This window comes from Canis lupus, chromosome 22 (genome assembly GCF_048164855.1).
Source record: "Canis lupus baileyi chromosome 22, mCanLup2.hap1, whole genome shotgun sequence".
Taxonomy (NCBI): domain Eukaryota; kingdom Metazoa; phylum Chordata; class Mammalia; order Carnivora; family Canidae; genus Canis; species Canis lupus.
In genome coordinates, this window is record NC_132859.1 from 3,466,866 (window position 1) to 3,480,690 (window position 13,825).

The following is a 13,825-nucleotide window of genomic DNA, read 5'->3' on the forward strand; positions in this document are numbered from 1 at the left end:
ACACCAGGAGAGTGATTTAAGGCTGTGTGGCCTAAGAAAAGAATTCAGACCCCCGCAGTGAAGACTCCACGCTGGTTCCAGGGAGGAATATTAGTTTTCTAGTTGAGAAACATGGCCTTTTGGCAGCCGAAGCCAGTGCTCATGAGCTGATAAAAATGACCCCAGTGCATGCTCGGTCGCCTCCCCAGGTGACATGAACAGCTGTTGCAAAATCCCAGACCCTGATTCCTGCCAGACCACAGGCTCCTGAGCCCAGAAAACAAAACCATGACTCATGGTGAACATTCCCGGGCCCTGAGGTGGACGTGGTCACACACACGCACAGCCCAGGCTCACGCACGCACACGCACGGTGCCAGGGGAACTTGGACTCCGTTACCTGGCCGTCATGTCCTGGTGAGGACTCCAGCTTTCTCTGTTCTTGACGGAATCCAAAGACCTTTCGGGAGCCCCTCCCTCCTCCCGACACCGGGACAAGGAGGATGCGTCGTCTCATAAGGAAAGCACACGCTCTGAGGGGACCTGTTTTAGCCTCCTTTGGTTTTCTCTTTCCTCAGGGCTCCTGGGACTCCCCGTCTGGGGGAAGAGACATGGTAGGGGTCTGGTTCTTTCCCCGAGAGCAAGGCAGGCAGTCTCGGGGCTCTTTCTGTCCCTGGGGTTGTGTGGCAGCCTTCAGGATGCGGTGGCCGTTCGTTGTCAGAAAAGTACGTCCGCCCCAGCTCCAGGGGTCTCTGCTCCAGGACCTGGGCAGAGAAAGGTGCCATTTTTGGATCTAATACTAGTATCCTGAGATTTAAAAAAAAGAAAATTGGAAGTTAGTGTCACATGTTGGAAAATGACACAAATGGTTCCATGTCAGCTGGAGCTGGAGACATAGGTTCAAATACTCGCCAGGCCCAGGCGGTCACCGTGGACAAGAGAAGCAGGCCGCAGCCCAGCTGGCGGGGCGGATGGGAAGTGGGGAGGACCAGGGCAGGCCGTGGGGACGGGGGCAGGCCATGGGGATGGGGCAGGCCATGGGGATGGGGCAGGCCATGGGGATGGGGGCAGGCCATGGGGACAGGGCAGGCCGTGGGGACTGGGGCAGGCCGTGGGGACTGTGGCAGGCCATCGGGACCAGGGCAGGCTGTAAGGATGGGGCAGGCCGTGGGGATGGGACAGACCGTGGGGACAGGGGCAGGCCATGGGGACGGAGCAGGCCGTGGGGGTGAGGGCAGGCCGTAGGGATGAGGCAGGCCGTGGGGACGGGACAGGCTGTGGGGACAGGGACAGGCCATGGGGACAGGGGCAGGCCTTGGGGACGGGGTAGGCCGTGGGGGTGAGGGCAGGCCATAGGGATGAGGCAGGCCGTGGGGACGGGGCAGGCCATGGGAATGAGGGCAGGCCGTGGGGACGGGGCAGGCCAGGGGGACAGGGCAGGCCGTCGGGACCAGGGCAGGCTGTAGGGATGGGGCAGGCCGTGGGGACGGGACAGACCGTGGGGACAGGGGCACGCTGTGGGGACGGGGCAGGCCGTGGGGACGGGGCAGGCCGTGGGGACGGAGCAGGCCGTGGGGACGGGGCAGGCCATGGGAATGAGGACAGGCTATGGGGACGGGGCAGGCCATGGGGACGGGTCCTGTCTGAGGCCGGGGAAGCTGAAGCTCCGTGTGGCTGACCGCTTGCTCTCAGGTGCTTTCAGGAGAAGCCCGCGGTCCCACGTACTCCGTGACGCCCCTGAGACTGAAACATCAGCTGCCAATTCAAGCTGTAAAAAACCCCAAATTGCTTTGCTGTTCAGATACGACAAATGCAGATTAGTTATGAGCCATCAATTTTTGACTGTGGTTGCAGGAAGACTTTACCATATGAACATTTTTATTAACGTTTTCGGTAGGATTTTCTGAAACTCTGAGCTCCTACCAACCGGGAAGAGGGAGCACCTACACCCTCCTCTGGGGCCCTGGGGCTCTGGACCGATGCCAGGGCCAGCGTGAATAGTCTTTGAGGGAATCATTCTTTTTTCCTTAAAAACCCAGGCTAATTGCGCGTTTTTCCCCGTAATACATTTGCGTTGACCTTAATCCACGATTTTGGTTTTAATTGCTTACCTTGGCGCCTAGACTCTAGTCTTCAATAAATATCTGTAACGTGAGTGGCTGGAGTCCAGTTGGGAGTTCTGGTAGCTACCGCCTGTTGGTTCTGTTGCTTCCTGCACTCCTGTGTGAGCGACGCGTCCTAGGATAGGAAGTGACGGGGTTACTCAGTTGGTAGGTGACAGAGTTGGTGGCATTGCGTCTTCAGGCAGCGTTACACGACTTGGAACTCTTCACCAAATTCAGCCCCTGAAAGATTTTAGTGGGGTCCTGAGGTTCGAGCTCCCATCATTTGGGCTCGTTTCCCAGACTCCGCATCCCCCCACTCCCTTTCCCCGCCACGCCCCCCACTTTTATGAAGCACCTACTACTATCTTCCAGATAGGGAGGTGGAAAAATAGACACGTTATAATTCAACATAGAAAGTGAAATCAGAGGTGCAGGGGTGGAATCCGAGGCTCTGGACATGCGAAGGGATGCGTCTGACTTACATATTCCTTCTTTTTCCCTTTTCACAGATTCCTGTAGATGTTACCCTTGTGTTGCTCATCTATCGGTCATAGACTCTTTTTTTTTTTTAAGATTTTATTTTTAAGTAAGCTCTACATCCAACGTGGGGCTCGAACCTGCAACCCCAAGATCGGGAGTCACTTGCTCCACCGACTGAGCCAGCCGGGCGCCCCTATTGGTATATAGTGAACAATAACCATAACCTGTTATTATTATGTCTCTTGATTCTGGGAGCCGACCAGCCACAGCGGCTCGAGGGCTCTGCTCTTGCGGTCGGACAGTGCGTGGGTCTAGGCTTCTCTCTCCGTTTTCCTCTCCCTGATGACTCCTTCTAGAGGACTTTAAGTTCTTCTGGCCTTCTGACTCTCCCACCAAGCAAACGTTTTGGTGCCATTCCAGGGGAAGTCCTCTCCCGCACGCTAAAATCAGAGAGTGCCCTGAAAACCCAAACTACTTCCCCTGCCAGTCTTACTTGTCCTGATCACAAGGAAGCATGTGAAAAAGTCGCTAGTATTTTTAAAATCTCAGACTCCTGGCTTTTAGTTAGAAATCTTCACTCTGGATTTCAAGAGAGTTATCTCAGAGGCTTCCCCAGCGATGCCCGTGGTGTAGACATCTCAAAGCCCGTCTCACGTAGGTGTCTGGCAATGGACAGCGGCTGTGGCAAGAGTCTTAGTGGAGGCTGTTGGCCTGAATATCTACAGGCTTGGGCTTCCTCACACCCTGGAGCTGGGGTGCTGAGGTCAGACATCCTGGGAGGGAGGGAGCAGGTTTCTATCTGCCTCTTTGCCTTTTCCTACTTGATCTCAGAAGCCCAATGGTTTCACCTCCTCTGCCTTCCTAGCCAATGCGGGGTGGCCACAAAGGTCTTGTTTCAAGGCAACAGGACATGGAATCCGCCTCTTGATGGGAGGACTGTCAAGAAGTTTACAGATATGCTTTAAAATCACTGAAACTGAAAAAAAAAATCACTGAAACTTCAGTTCTTCCTCTGTGTGGCTCTCAAGGGTCATCCAAAGGGAAGGCAGCCGCCTCTTGATCGCATAGTTAAGCTCTCAGCAGGGTTGACATTGCCCTCCTCCTAGCTCAGGTCTCAGGCGACAGACGATGAGGACAGAGGAGCTATGGTGACTGCCTTAGAACTGGGCGTCCGGAGGCGTCCTGGACCTAGTCCCACAAGTGGGCTACATGTGTTATGTGAATCAGTGAAATCATGGACTACTTGAAGCCAGAGTAAAAATGGCAGAACTTCCTGGAGCATCCAGGAACTCAACCACTTGAGAAGAAAAAAAAAAAAATAATTTCATTCACAGGACTTGTAAAAGAATCAGCTTTATATTAAAGCCAACCACCTGAATTTTATTTTATTTTATTTATTTTTTATTTTTTATTTTTTATTTTTTTAAATTTATGATAGTCACAGAGAGAGAGAGGCAGAGACACAGGCAGAGGGAGAAGCAGGCTCCATGCACCGGGAGCCCGACGTGGGATTCGATCCCGGGTCTCCAGGATCGCGCCCTGGGCCAAAGGCAGGCGCCAAACCGCTGCGCCACCCAGGGATCCCCCACCTGAATTTTAAATAATGAAAACGACACTCAAGGAAGCGTTCCCTCGCGTGGGGTCCCCTGTGAAGTCCTCAGTGGGCACGTTCACTCTCCTCTTCCGTAGCGTTCGGCATTCTTTCCGGAAGAGTTGAGGAAGCACCACGAGCTCTCTCACCTTCCTGTTGAAAGCCCAGGTGAGACTGTCGGTTCTCAGCAGAGGATTGGAGCTGAGGTCTCACTGATTCTAAGATGTGCTTTATTCTTCTTAATTCTGTCTTCCAGGACATTGGAGCAGGAACACCCTACCTGTTGCTGCTGCGGAGTCTTGATTATCGGGGCCCGAAGTCGAGTCCTACACATCCTGGGCTCCGAAGGCTCCTTCTCCCTGCCCACCTCTCAGCATTTCCACGGGTGCAAATGGTGGCGGCTGCTGTTTACTGTGTTGTTTGCTTGTTAACGGGATTTTTCAAGCCTTCTTTTCTATGTCCTCATATCGCAAAGGAATTTTCCTTTGGGGGCAGTATTGCCGGCTTTCGTGTGCTCTTGGCTGTGCCATCAGGCACGCGCCCGCCTCCTGGCTCTCGCTCGGTCAACTCCGACCCCTTCCTTGACCACAGACCCAAACATGTCAACTAAACGGACCCAAATCAGGAGACCACTTGCATCAATTTCTTTCACTGCTGTAACAAATTAGCACAAACCCAGTGGCTTAAAACAACAGAAATGCATTCTCACAGTCCAAAACTGGCATTGGCACAGCTGGTTCCATCTGGAGGCTCCAGGGGACAATCTGCTTCTCGCCTTTTCCAGCTTCTGTAGACCACCTGTGTCCCTTGTCCGGGGCTCCTTCCATCTTCAAATCACATCCATCCACTCTCTGCTTCCAGAATCGCAGCGCCTTCTCTCGGACTCTGATTCTTTCTGCCTCCTTCTTCTGCGTGTCCTTGTGATGACATTGGGACCCCCTGGGTAATCCAGGGTAACCTCCCCCGGGGCAGGGCCCTTAATTTAATCACATTTACAACATCCTTCTGCCTCATAAAGTAACATATTCACAGGCCACAGAGTTTAGAATGTGGAAATCTTTTGGGAGGGGCATTTTTTTATTATTTTTTAAATTTTTTTTGCCTTTTTTTTTTTTTTTTTTTGCATACTACACTGCTCTTCTGGGAAAGCAATCCGTTCAAAGGTGGACATATAACTGAAACAGGAAAATTAAATCTTTCCCTGGGATTATTATTAGGATGGGAGGAGAAGTTATTTTTCCTGGGAGTGGCCAATCTTGAAGACAATTATGGTGGGGCTGCTGGAAACTCTCTTTCCAGTTACTGGATGAAGCTCATCTGCAGGAGGGAATGAAGCCAAGTGATTGAGAATTGTAGCCAAGGGCAGTGATGATAATATTTGAGCACCTGTATCCAGCTATACGTGACACCAGACCTACCCATGATTTCCTAGGCTTAGGAACCAATACATTCTTTTGGCTTTGAACTGAATTTCTATACTAATAAATCTATATTTTTCTCAAACAATGAGAAGGAAAAGGAGGTGAGAGTCAATTCAATTATTTTTCTGTTCTTTTTCAGGGATATGATAACTGTGGTTGAATATAAATGAAGTTGAAGCTGTCAAAATAAGTCTTTATAAACATCATTGGGTTTTGTTTTCTTAGGTCTTTCCCAAACTACAACAGAGAATTAGAAGCCAACTCTATTAAAAAATATGGATGTGACTGCAACTGGTAAGTTATTGGTATAATAAATTTCTTGACTTTTTGCCGCTTCCTCATTTCCAAAAGGAAAGAATGTCTCTCTTTAACAAGAAGCTAATTCTTATAGGCTCCCTTGTCTAGAGGGAGGCAGGTGGATAGTGTTAGCAACTTGTCATCTTTCAGGCCTGGGAATGTTTGTTCTGAACAGTTTTGTCCACTAAGAAATTATTCTTGGCCTGTTCCAACAGGATATAGTCGCAGAAGCTGATGTGTGAAGAAAGAGTGGCCCATCCTCAAAGGGAGGGCATGGAATGGTGGGCTACTCTTGCCACATTCCGTCAGGAGGTGAAGGTTCTTTCCCTTCCCTTGAAGCTGGGCTGGACTTCCGGCTTGTGTTGACCACCAGAATGTGGAGGAAGTGATGCCTTGCTAGCGTCAGTGCCAGCTCCTTAGAGGTCAGCTTCTCCTTACTCCTTCTTGAAATACTGCCTCTTAGGATCCAGACACCAGGGAATAAGCGTGGACTAGACCACTAAGTGATAAGAGGCCACAAGGAAAGACCCTGGGGGGAGAGAGAGGACCGGTTTGGACCTTCCACTGCCAGTAGTGCTCACAGATGAAAGCAGTTGCATGGGGTGTCTAGGTGGCTCAGTGGGTTAAGCACCTGCCTTCGGATCAGGTCAGGATCCCATGGTTCTGCGATTGAGCCCTGCTCAGCAGGGAGTCTGCTTCTCCTTCTCCCTCTGCCCCTCCCTCACTTGTGTGCCCGTGCTCTCTCTCTCTCTAACAAATAAATAAAATCTTTAAGGAAAAAAAGAAAAAAAGCAATTGCATGAATGTTCCCAGCCAATACTGCTTGGAACAAAGATGAGATTTTCTCAAGTCTACCCAAATTGAAGGATCATGGGTTATATCTGATTGTATTTCAAGCTATTAAGCTTTGGGGTTATTTGTTATGCTGCCTAAGGTCACTGAAGTGGGTGGACTGCCTAAGATTGGCAATAAGGGGTTGCAGTGGGTGACATGGTAGCGGAGACTTTCGTGTTGTTTCGTGTACATCATGCATTTTGCTTTAATGCATCCTGTAAGTGTAGAACCTCATACTGGAGAAGGGTTATTAGGAAACTGAGTGCCAGGGGTCAGTTGGCAGGAACCACTGAGGTTTCCACGGCCACACTTGGCTCAGACGGTGGAGGATTCCAACAGGTTGGACCTTTGGGAAAGGTTTTTAACAGGATGTGTTTCTTCACCTTTGCTCCTTCCTGCTTTTCTGGCAGATGTCATGAGTAGAACCCTAGGGGTCACCTGGGACCATGAGACAATTTGTGCATGAAAATCCTGCACTAAAAATGGCAGAGCAGAAAATTGGAAGGATCTAAGAATTAGACGATTTGGTGGGGTTGCCGGGTCTGGAGTCCTTACTTCCAGATTTCTTTCGCTTGATGAAATAACTGTCATTTCTTTAGGCCACTTTAAATCTCAGTTACATTCAGCCGAAGGCGTTTCCTGATGGATACACTCAGCAAAACGACCAAAGCTGTGGGTCATTAAGTGGGCTATGAAATGAATCATATTTAACATGATTTACAAAAGTAAAGAAATATGTTTCCCCAACCTTTGTTGCAGAACTTGTAGTAACAGGTCTTTGGAAAATAGTAGCATAAGAACATTATCACCAACGAGGTTTCTCTCACACACTGAAGATGTGGGAACAGCTTGAGATTTAAGTGGATGTAAATCTGGGTTTGAATTCTAGTTCCTTCTCTTCCGAGAGGTGACTTAATCTCCTTGAACTTCATATTCCTTATGTAAAAAAATGGAGGTAAGAAGACATCCTACTGAGTTTCTGGGATAATTTAATAAAGTACCTCATTAAATACAAATTATACTCTCGGGCCCATAGGGAGCCCTCAGTAAATGACAGTGGTATAGGTTGTGCATGGTGGGGAAAAGGGGTAATTCTATGGAAAAGAACAAAGTGAGGGCAGAGAGACACGAGTTGATGCAAAGAGGAGAAGGCTCCGATGTTATGATCATGATTTTCAAAGCTCTCCCTTCTGCAGACCTTCATCTCCTCAAGGAGCAGAGACACCTTTTAGAGGAAGGAGATACTACAGTTAGTGGGTTGTAAAGCCAGATATTAAACCAAACACCCTGCTACATGCTCAGAATTGGAAAACAGAATGAAACCTCAAACCTGGGCAGTTATGAAGAAAAGAAGCCAGTTATGAATGAAAAACTCACTTCTGGTTTTTTCTTTAGCAAATATTGACTACTTCCAGGGTTTCTTGCGCTGAGGATAGTGGAGAACAGGACAGGCCAAGTCCCTGCTCTGGGGGAGCTTTTGTTCTGTACCAAGGGGAGGCTATAGGTACGTAGACGGGAGCATGCCCTGTCAGGACCCGTGGAATTCGTTGAGGAAAGATCAAGCAGATGAAGAGGCAGAGAGGGATGAGGTGTAAGGGATGCTTTTGAGACTAGGCTTCTTGGGCCCAAAATAATATCCAAAGAACATAAATTAAGTATATAAAGATCAAAATTGCTTGGTTACTTTATCTTCAGATCATCATGGGTTTTGTCTGAGGGTCCTAGAGAGAGATGCTGGTCCATCATTTTTTTCTCTCCAGAAAGATTTCACAATGCAGCTCCCGAATACACTTTCTGAGTATCCTTAATCTGCTGATATAATTTCCCCAAGCCTCAGTTTTCTTAACAGTCATATTAGATTCGTAATACCCGCTTCACAGGGTTTATGGGAAGCCAAGGGAAAGGTTAAGGTTTGCGAAGTGCCTGGCACGCTTTCAGAGCCCCTGGAATATTCATTCCTTTCTCTTTTCCTGGAGTAGGATTTAACAAAAGGAAAATGCTCCAAACTAAAGCCAGAGACATTATTTGTGGAAAGACAAGAATTCTTGATTGTTGGGGTGATGACTTTGAACTTGAGCTTCTGATGGAGTTTGTGGATTACTGAGACATTGGAGAGATGAGGCCCATGTGTATCCTTTAATTAGAATGAAGACAATGGGTTGGATCCAATCATGCCTTCCCATTTTTTTTCCAGCTCTGTGGTTTCTGACCTTGGTTTCTGCCCTTTCTTTTTCAGGCTAGAAGTCGAAATTTCCTAGATGCAAATTCACGGACGTATGCGGGTCTGCCTACATTACAATAATCTGAGAAAGTGTTGTAAAAATAGATGCCCTCATCCCAGTCTGCACTTTTTATTTTTTTCACCCCCAGCTCTAGAGATTTTGATTCAGCATGTCAAGAGTGGGGTCTGGAAATGTTACTGAGACAGAATTGTATCAAATTCCATTTTAGGTTGTTCATTCAGTTATAATAAAAATGGTTATTCTCCTTTGAGCCTCGTGTAATCTTTGCTAGTCATTTGCCTTAAATTTATAAAATAATAATTAAAAACTACAGCAATATTTCCTTAACATAACTTAATATTTTCCTTATACAACTGTCTACGTCCATTTCAATCTAGTTACTATTGATTCAAAGACAGAATCTCAAAAACAAATTAAATTTTCACTTCCATCTTTAGGTGGATTTTGCACAAACTAGTGATTACTTTCTTAAACCCCTTTTCTCTTATGAATTTTAGCTTAAAAAATAATGAAACTACTACATTCAGCCAGATATCTAAAATCCAAATTTAAAGACTCTTAAAAAAATGAACTTTTCAGTAACTGCCATTGGTACGATTGGGTTAATAACTGAAAAAAAAAAAAAAAAGTTGAATCTCTACCTCACGCTGTAAACTGGTATGAATTCCGAATTAAATATTTTAATGTAAAAACATAAAACCATACAACTAGAAAAGAATACATGGATAAATTTCTTTTTTAAAAAAAAGATTATTTATTTATTTATTGGAGAGAGAGAGATGGCGCGAGAGAGCACAAGCGAGGGGGGAGGCGGGGGGCAGAGGGAGAAGAGGAAGCAGACTTCCCATTGAGCAGGGAGTCCTGTGTGGAGCTTGATCCCAGACCCCCAAGATCACCACCTGAGCTGAAAGCAGATGCTTAACCGATTGTGCCACCCAGGTGCCCCTGCATGGATAAATTTCTTTATAAGATTTGAGTAATGAAGGTCTTCCTATGACTCAAATTTCAGGTGCCATAAAAGATTAGGTAAAGACCCAAAATTCTGCATGGCAAAAAAACCCCCCAAAAACAAAAAAACAAAAACAAACAAACAAACAAACAAAACCCAGCCCCACCGGAACTATGTGAAAAGACAATAAGCTGGGGGGAAAAAATCTTCAGCTCATATAAATAAGAATTAATATCCCTAATATACATAGAATGTCTTTTTCTCTTTTTTTTTGAATGTCTTTTTCTTTAAAGAAAAAAATGTCTTTAAAGGAAAAGTTTGTATAATTTTTGAAAGTTGGCAAGGCATAGGAGCAGACACAGAAAAGAGAATGTGAATGGTCTCTAAAATTTATGAAGCGATGTTCCAAATTCCTCATAATAAGAGCGTAAAGCTATATCGAGACACCATTTCTCAGCTAGCGGATTGGTAACATCTCACTCTGCGGGAATGCAGATTGGCCCAGCTCCTGCAGAGCGTGAGCTGACGCTAACTATCAAAGTTACAACTGCACTTACCCATTGAGACAAGCCCACTGCTGGGGGGGGGGGTGCTCCTACAGACACCCCTTTCCTGGTGCACGAGGAAGTGAGCTTGAGGATTTTTTCATCCCAGCTCTGTTTGTCCAAATAGTCCTAGTGTCCAATGAGGGAGGATTAGCTAAATAGCTCATGGACATTCAAACAGCGGAATACTTGGCCACTGTAAACACCTGGATACCATTCACAGCTATTGACGGCCCCCGAGATACGTGGTGCCACAAAGATTAATCCATCTAGAGCAACCTGTCAGGTAACTTTTGTGCAGGAAGGGCAGGAGAAGGGTGCATGGCTATATTGTTTTGTATTTGAACTAAGACTCTTTGTTACAGATAAACTAACAAGGTAGTTGAGGATGAAGGAAGCAAAGTGGATTCAAGGACAAGCAGGCACTTCTTTTGCTTTGCAATTACCATGTGGCTAATATTTTTATTTGAAAGAAAAATGACAATAGTTTTTCGCATGGGTTTTACGGATGAGGCAGGAGACATTTCATTGTATCCCTTTTTATGCTGTTCTGTTTTACACACCAGAAGATGGTGTCACCTAACTAAGATAGAAAATTTAAAGTCTTCTGTGATTGGGGCACCTGAGTGGCTCAGTCGGTTAAGCAACCTGGCTCTTGGTTTTGGCTCAGATCTTGGTGATCTCAGGGTCGTGGACAAGTGGAGCCCTGTGTCAGGCTCTGCGCTCACCTCGGAGTCTGCTTGAGACTCTCTTTCCCTCTCCCTCTGCCCTCCTCATCCCCTGTATGTCCTCTGTCTCTCTCTCTCTCTCTCTCAAATAAATAAAGAAATCTTAAAATAAGTAAATAAATAAATAAAGGCCTCTGTGGAAAAGCAAGAATGAGCAGATCTCACATGGATAATTGTGTTTTTTTTTTTATAATTGTGTTTTAAATAAAAATATCATTTTGGTCAGAGGAAAGTGAAGGATAGACCATCCCACGCCAACCACAAGAGGAAACCTCCCTAAGAACACGGTGTGAAAAAACAGACTGCAGGGGCCTTCGGATAATTTTTCCCAAGTGCGAATGGACTGGCCATGAACCATGTGTGTTTAAAGATTTTTGTTTTCCATGAAAGAGAGAAATCCATCCAGTAAAATGTTATTTTAAATAACCTAAAAACCACGAAGAAAAAAATGCGTTATTAGTCCTCAACTGTGTATTTTGGCTGCAAGTAACAAAGGAACCTTTTCACAGTGCCAAAATCAGGAGAAAGTGGGCCTCTGACATGGGTTCGGAGACTTAATAATGTCACAAAATTGCTTCGAAAGCCCCAGACATAAGCATGTGTGTTCAAGGAGGATGAAAGGAAGGAATTGCTTTTATAAGAAAAAAAGAAAAAAAACCGGTAACTTTGCCTAAATCCCCTAGCACACTTTTCTCCCGCCTCTCATTGGCCCGACTGTGTCACATGGCCATTCTTAAATGCAAGGGGCAGGGTTGCAAAAGTGCGTAGTTAGTCTTGCCAGTTTCTGTGGCGGGAGCCGAAGTGGGAGAGTGTGAGGGGGTGAGCCCACGATGTCTGCCCTGCTGCAAGTGCCAGGGGGCACACCCACCCACCACCTCTGCAGGTGCCTCTGCTCAGTACGATCCCAGGGTGGGTAATCCGATCCCCAACTGGAGGCTTATTCGAGGCTGATTTCCCCAGTGTTAAAGGAGGATGGAATAAGAGGTTTCTTTCAACTTACTAGGCCTCTGCCCTTTTGGAACTGCCCACCTGTTCTCTGGAGCTGTGAAAGTGTAGTGCCCTTGAAAATAACACTAGTCAACCCCTATGCTCACGTTAATTGTTATTATATCTTTTAGCCTTAAGAATTATTATTATTAAATTAATTTAATAATAATTAAATTATTATTAACAAGCACTTAAATGACTTTAGAGAAAAATCTATTCACTGCATATTCTAATGGTCAGAGTGGCTCTTTCTTTAAGAAACCCCATGACTGTAAGTCTGTCTGGCTTGAGTTACTTAGATTATCTCAGCACTTGGGATAGAAGCTTTGGGAGCTTAGAAGGCCGTTCCCAACACTTGATCATTAAAGATCTGCATGACCTTTCAGCCCAATCAAATTAGTGCTAGGCCAAGTCTTGTAAAATGAAAGTAAATACTCTTAATTGGGAAATACAATTTTAGTGAGTGTTTGTCTGCCGTTACACTAGAACGTGTCTTCTCTTCAACAGGTTTATATTGCACTACAGAACGATTTAAATATTTCTGTTATTAAAACCCAATGTTAATTTTTTGATGGTCCCCTTTTTCAAGAAATACACTGTGCTTGACATTGCACAGCCATTCAGCAAATTGGTGTTTTTAAAATAATCTGGTGAAGGTGGCATTTTAATGTCACTAATTGCTGTGAGAGACTCTTATGCTTGAGGATTTCTTGCTAAAGTTCCTTCCAGCTCCATCTCAAGTTCTGTGATTCTGTGGTTGTTCATATTTAAATATAAGCCATGGTTTACCGAAATTCTGAACTTGCTATTTCTTTGGATCTTAAATTCAGGTCTATAAGTTTGATTTCAGGGTGAGAAAGTGATGCCCCCGCCCCCATCCCCCCCAAATATTTATTCCACCCGATGCTCCATATTTCCTCGAGAGGGAACAGATTTTTTAATGCCATCATTAGAGAATCTTTTGAATATAGATTCCCCTGGAGGAGGTAATACCTAACCTTGATTGGAAATAGCCTTGCTCACATTATTAGCAGTAGCCCAAATATGCAAAGAGCCCAGATGCCCATCGACTGATGAATGGGCATGGGAATGGATATGCATACAATGGAATATTACTCAGCCACCAAAAAGAATGAAATCTTACCATGGGAAACAACATGGATGGAGCTGAAGTGTATTATGCTAAGTGAAGTAAGTCAGTCAAGGAAGACAGATACCATTTGATTTCACTCATATGTGGAATTGAAGAAACAAAACAGATGAAAATATGAGAAGGGGGGGAAAGAGAGGGAAATAAACCATAGGGGACTCTTAATGAGAGAGAACAAACTGAGGGGTGATGGAGGTAGGTAGGTGGGGGATGAGCTGGATGGGTGATGGGTATTAAGGAGGACACTTCTGATGAGCACTGAGTGTTGTATGTAAGTGATGAATCACTGAATTCTACTCCTGAAACCAATATTGCACGGTATGTTAACTAACTAGAATTTAAATAAAAATTAAAAAAAAGAAATAGTTTTAATAATACATTTTAAAAAAAAAGAGATAGCCTCACTCATCCTGGTGGTGGAGTAGAAGTTAGGTCCGTAACGGAGATTAACAAAACGGTGGACAGTGGTCTTGCTCGAGGTGGGTATTCTTCACTCACTCAAACATGCATGTCTTAT

The 13,825-nt window shown here is 45.6% G+C and overlaps 1 long non-coding RNA gene across 3 annotated transcripts; it reads left to right on the forward strand.

Moving 5' to 3' along the window:
• Positions 1–236: 236 nt before the first annotated feature.
• Positions 237–9,128, forward strand: LOC140613797 (uncharacterized). 3 transcript variants are annotated; one of them, XR_012014689.1, is made up of 5 exons: positions 2,444–4,322; positions 4,411–5,676; positions 5,801–5,869; positions 6,088–6,294; positions 8,943–9,128. It is a non-coding gene; the product is annotated as an uncharacterized lncRNA (long non-coding RNA). The 3 variants fall into 3 exon arrangements; XR_012014690.1 differs by lacking the exon at positions 6,088–6,294; XR_012014688.1 differs by lacking the exons at positions 2,444–4,322; positions 4,411–5,676; positions 6,088–6,294 and adding an exon at positions 237–395.
• The last annotated feature ends 4,697 nt before the right edge of the window (positions 9,129–13,825 follow it).